General features: G+C 40.6%; 1 pseudogene; it reads left to right on the forward strand.

Annotated features, from left to right (window-relative positions):
- The first annotated feature begins 5224 nt into the window (after positions 1-5224).
- Positions 5225-6028, forward strand: LOC136161682 (vomeronasal type-1 receptor 4-like; annotated as a pseudogene).
- Positions 6029-6236: the final 208 nt, after the last annotated feature.

Raw genomic sequence — 6236 nt, forward strand, 5'->3', positions numbered from 1 at the left:
CAGCACCAACTGCTGGAGCTTGCTCAAGCTCATGTCCGTCAAGTCAACGATGCCATCCAAGCATCTCATCTTGTCATCTCCTTCTCCTGCCTTCATTCCTCTGCAGCATCAGGGTCTTTTGCAATGAGTCCATTCTTCGCATCAGTTGGCCAAAGTGTTGGTGCTTCAGCTTCAGCATCAGGGCTTCCAGTGAATATTCAGGACTGATTTCCATTAGGACTGACAGGTCTGATCTCCGTGCAGTTCAAGGAATTCTCAAGAGTCTTCTCCAACACCACAGTTCAAAAGCATCAATTCTTCTGTGCTCTGCTTTCTTGTGGTCCAGCTCTCACATCCATCCACCACTACAGGAAAAACCATAACTTTGACTAGTTGGACCTTTGTCAACAAAGCAATGTCTCTGCTTTTTAATATGCTATAACTTCTTCAAAGGAGCAAGCATCTTTTAATTTCATGGCTGCATGACCATCTGCAGTGATTTTTGAACCCAAGAAAATAAACTCTGTCACTGTTTCCATTGTTTCCCCATCTATTTTATGTGAAATCGTGGGACCTCATGCCATGATCTTTGTGTTTTGAATCTTGAGTTTTAAGCCAGGTTTTTCACTCTCCTCTTTCACATTCATCCAGAGGTTCTGTAGTTACTCTTCACTTTCTGCCATAAGGGTGGTGTCATCTGCATATCTCAAGTTACTGACATTTCTCCTAGCAATCTTGATACCAACTTGTGCTTCATCCAGCCTGGCATTTTGCATGATATACTCTGTATATAAGTTAAATAAGCAGGGTGTCATTATACAGCCTTGATGTACTCCTTTCCCAATTTGGAAGCGGTCCATGCTTCCATGTCCATTCTAGCAGTTGCTTTTTGACCTGCATGGAGATTTCACAGGAAGCAGGTCAGGTGATATAGTACTCTTATCTCTTGACTAATTTTCCACACTTTATTGTGATCCACACAGTCAAGGCTTTGCTGTGTTCAATAAGGCATAAGTAGATGTTTTTCTAGAACTCTCTTGCTTTTTTGATGATCCAGTGGAAGTTGGTTGTTTCATATCTGGCCGCTCAACCTTTTCTAAAGCCAGCTTGTACATCTGGAAGTTCTTGGTTTACATACTGTTGAAGCTTGGTTTGGAGAATTGTGATCATTGCTTTGCTAGCATGTGAAATGAGTGCAATCCTGTGGTAGTTTGAACAATTTTTTGCATTCCCTTTCGTTGGGATTGGAATGAAATCAGAACTTTTCCAGTCCTGTGGCCACTGCTGAGTTTTCCAAATTTTCTGGCATATTGAGTTCAGGATGTTCACAAAGTCATCTATTAGGACTTGAAATAGCTCTTCTGGAATTCCATTACTTCCACTAGCTTTGTTCGTCCTGATGCTTCCTAAGACCCATTTGACTTAAGATTACAGGGTGTCTGGCTCTAGGTGAGTGTGAGTGATCACACCATCATTGTTATCTGGGTGATGAGATTTTTTTGTATGGTATTCTGTGTATTCTTGCTACCTCTTCTTAATATCTTCTACTTCAGTTAGGTCCATAGCATTTCTGTTCTTTACTGTGCGCATCTCTGCATGAAATATTCCCTCAGTATCTCCAATTTTCCTGAAGGGATATCTAGTCTTTCTCATTCTATTGGTTACCTCTATTTCTTTGCATTGATCACTGAGAATGGCTTTCTTATCTCTCCTTGTTATTCCATGGAAGTGTGCATTCAGATGGGTATATCTGTCCTTTTCTCCTTTTCCTTTATCGTCTCTTTTTTTTCTCAGCTATTTGTAAGGTCTCCTCAGACAATCATTTTGACTTTTTGCATTTCTTTTTTTTGGGGGGTGGTCTTGAACACTGTCCCTTGTACAATGTCCCCAACATCCGTCCAAAGGTCTTCAGGCACTCTGTCTATCAGATCTAATCACTTGAAGCTGTTTTGGCTGAATTTGGCAATAAGGAGTTCATGATCTGAGCCACAGTCAGCTCCTGGTCTTATTTTTGCTGACTGTATAGAGCCTCTCCATCTTTGGCCGCAAAGAATATAATCAGTGTGATTTTGGTGTTGAGCATCTGGTGATGTCCATCTGGTGTAGTGTTGTCTCTTGTGTTGTTGAAAGAGGGTGTTTGCTATGACCAGTGCGTTGTCTTGGCAAAACTCTGTTAGCCTTTGGGCTGCTTCATTTTGTACACCAGGCCAAACTTGCCTGCTACTCCAGTATCTCCTGATTTCCTACTTTGGTTTTCCAGTCCCCTATGATAAAAAGGACATCTTTTTGGTGTTAGTTCTAGAGGGTCTTGTAGGTCTTCATCAAACCATTGAACTTGAGCTTCTTCAGCATTAATGGTAGAGCCATCGCCCTTGATTATTGTGATATTGAATGCTTTTCCTTGGAAATGAACAGAGATCATTCTGTCACTTTTGAGATTACACCTAAGTACTGTACCTTTGAATCCTTTGTTAACTATGAGGCTTATTCCATTTCTTCTAAGGGATTCTTGCACATAGTAGTACATATAATGGTCATCTGAATTAAATTCGCCTGTTCCAGCCCATTTTAGTTCACTGATTCCTAAAATGTCAATGTTCACTCCCCCCATCTCCTACTTGACCACTTCCAATGTCCCTTGGTTCATGGATCTAACATTCCATTTTCCTTTGCAATATTGTTCTTTGCTTCAGACTTTGCTTCCAGCACCAGTCACATCTACAGCTGGGCATTGTTTACTTTGGCACCTTCTCTTCCCTCTTTCTTGAGTTATTTCTCCACTCTTCTCTGGTACTTGGAGATCCTCATGTAAATCCGTGAAGTCAAATCAAGCCCTCAAGGCATACACAAAAATAAACTCAACATGGCTCGAAGAGTTAAATAGAAGACATGACATCATAAAACTGCTAGAAGAGAACATAGGCAACACTTTCTCTGACATAAATTGCAGGAGCACCCTTGGAAGTCCCGGGATCAGACAGACTCTTACAGTTTGTATTACATTTAGGTTTGCTTTAATAGAAAACAACAGCCTGGGGGTTTTAAACATAGATAGTTTTCCCAGTTTTTCACAGTTCTGGAGGCAAGAAGTACATGATCAAGGTGTCAGTGTGTTGGATTTTTGTGAAGCCTCCTACTTGCATTTCAGATTTGCTTTTAATTTTGCACTAATGCATTGGATTTTAGCGGCATATTGTTACCACTCCGGGATGCTCCTGAATTAAGTACTTGATAACATAATCGAACCATCAGATCTATGTGCTTTTATTTTATAGCTATTTTGAAACCCTCACCCTTTTTTGTATATTTGTTCTGGACCTGATTCCTATCACAGTGTTCAATAATAATAAAGTTTATTTCCTACAAAATTTCCATAATAAGTGGCAATGAGTTATGAAAATGAGTCTAAATTGATATAAGATGTGCTGGTGGTTCCTATCATAAGTTCTTGATGATGTTCCTACTTTTCCTTTTGTCTCTTCAAATATACTTCCCAGGTATTGTGCCTCATTCCATTTCTTTACCAATACATCCATTGACAGTTCCATTCAATGGTTGAAGGTGAGGAAAGTACTAGTATTAGGGCAGAGACTCATCTCAGGGAAGGGAAGAATCCAGAGGGATGCACATGTTTTGTGTCAGTTCTTAATGTGTGTGATTTCAGCATTTCTTCCTCGTGAGACCATCACCTTCAGGGACCATGGAAAAGAAAATGCCTGTCAAGTATAGCCTGTTGTCTCCTAAGGCTGCTAACTAGAAACTTGTAATTGTTTCCAGTAATTAACAGCTGAGAGAAAAGTTTCCAGAAATGTTCTCAGCTCTGAAGCCTGCACTCCCATCGCTGCTGCAGGTGAAATAATAATTGCAGTTTTGACAGGAGGGGAGGGGAGGACCGCGTCTCAAACCCATATATCAGAATCTGGCTGCCTCTCTCCCACACACATACTGGGTATAATGACCATCCCACTGAACCCTTGTCCTGGCAGCTGGAAGATACCTTTGTTGTATTTTCGTCTGAGCAGCTGAGTCTGTGAGAGAAAGGCAGGTCAAGATTCTGGGTAAGTTATCACAGCAGAAACTGACACCAACACCAAATTGTTGACATTCTAACAAATCTAGTACATCAGTTTATGAAAGACACAAGAATCCAGCATTTACAAGTGCCAAATTTTGCCTCTGTTTCTTGTATGTTAATGTCAACTGCAAATATTAATTCATTGCTGATATATTCACTGGGTTCAGACAATAGCATATTGATTCAGTGTATGATTGGACAATAATAATTTTGTTATGTCTTAAACAGTTTTATCACATGTTAGTGTTTTATGCCCTAAGGTTTATTGCCTACATATGATTATTCAAACATTTCTGTAATACATGTTATTTTAGTTATGTCTCTGTCATGGGAATAAAAGAGTCTTTCTGTTGCCATCCTCACAGTGAAGCATCCTCATCTTCATGACATTGCCTTTTCGTGAGGCAGGCTCCTGCTGTATTCTACTGCCAGCAGTGATGTTCATGTGTTAAGATGCTAAGACTTAATTCATAATACATCGTACCATAGAATAAAGCTTTACATGTAACTGGAATCATGTTTTATGAAAATTTAAAAATACCACAAGTCTACAAACAAAAAAGCTGTGAAATCAAAATCCAATATAGATCTGGTTTATTATATGCCTGCAACTAACTATCTCTTTGACATGACTGGTGATCAGTGCACTCTCTTTTTTTGATTTTGGCTGTTCATCAAAGTTCATGAGATCTTAGATCCTGGACCAGGGATTGAACTTGGACCCTCTGCAGTGCAAGGCAAGGTCTTAATCATTTAAGCACCTGGGAGGTTCCTCAAACCACTGTCTTCAGTAGCCCAAAGGGATTCAGTCGTCACTCTGCATTAAGAAGCAGGTTTGACAAATTCTTAACATGTCTGTTGGTAGGTTACACTCCTCTGTATAACTAAGGTCCCTTCATTTCCAAGCTGATAAATTTGTGAAGAATAAAGAAGTGATCACTTGAGTATCTTCAGTGATTAATTTTACATACTAGTTCTCTTTAAATGTTATACATGGTAGCCTTTAAAGGCTGCTGGTAAGAGAAGCACAAGAAGCAAATATTTCCAAGTGGGAACTAATGTTAAGTGGAGAATATTGGATTTCAGTTGACATGATGCGTGTAACCCATGCCTCATATTCCCACGCAGGACATTCTAACTCAAAAGTACCAGTGACTGTGAACTGAAATGATGGCCAGCAGCTTTTTCATAATTGGCATGATCATCTTAACACAGACCATGGTTGGAATTCTGGGGAATTTCACACTCCTTTGCAGTTATATCGTCCTTCACTTCATGGGTTACAGGTTACGGTCCACAGATTTGATCCTTAAGCACCTGATTGTCGCCAACTCCTTGGTCCTCCTCTGTAAAGGAGTCCCACACACAATGGCAGTCTTTGGGTGGAAGCATATCCGCAGTGATTTTGGCTGCAAACTTCTCTTCTTTCTGCACAGAGTGGGGAGGGGAGTGTCCATCAGTAGCATCTTCCTCTTGAGTGTCTTTCAGGTGATCACGATCAGTCCCTGGAACTCCAGGTGGGCAGCGCTGAAAGTAACTGCTCCCAAGTACGTGGTTCTCTCTATTTTCCTGTGCTGGATCCTGCAAATGCTGGTAAATGTCATTTTCCTTTTCAATATGACTGGCAAATGGAGTGACAAAAAATCACAGAGGAAAGAGATTTTGGCTATTGTATTTCTGTTGTTACTGACAAAACTGAAGACGCCTTGTATGCAGCATTGCTATTATTCCCTGATGTTTTATGTTTGGGGCTCGCGTTCTGGGCCGGCAGCTCCATGGTTCTCATCCTGTACAGACATAAGCAGCAGGTCCAGCACATTCGTAGGACCGAAGCCTCCTCCAGGTCCTCCCCTGAGTCCAGAGCTACTAAATTCATCCTTCTCCTCGGGAGCACCTTTGTCTACTTTTATATTCTTTCCTCCATCTGTCAAGTTCTTTTGGCTCTTTTTGATCAGCCCAGCCAGTTCCTTGTGAACATCACTATAATCATTGCAGCGTGTTTCCCAACTGTCAGCCCCTTTCTGCTCATGAGCCATAACTCCAGTGTACACAGGCTCTATTTGGCCTGGATAAGGAATGGAAAGTCCTCTACTATTACGAGAAAAGTGTAAATTCTGTTTATTTCTATAATGATTGGTTGCCAGTTCATTTATTCACCCTCAGAATCCTAATTTAAATTTGA

The sequence above is a fragment of the Muntiacus reevesi genome, chromosome 2, assembly GCF_963930625.1.
Source record: "Muntiacus reevesi chromosome 2, mMunRee1.1, whole genome shotgun sequence".
Classification (NCBI taxonomy): Eukaryota; Metazoa; Chordata; class Mammalia; order Artiodactyla; family Cervidae; genus Muntiacus; species Muntiacus reevesi.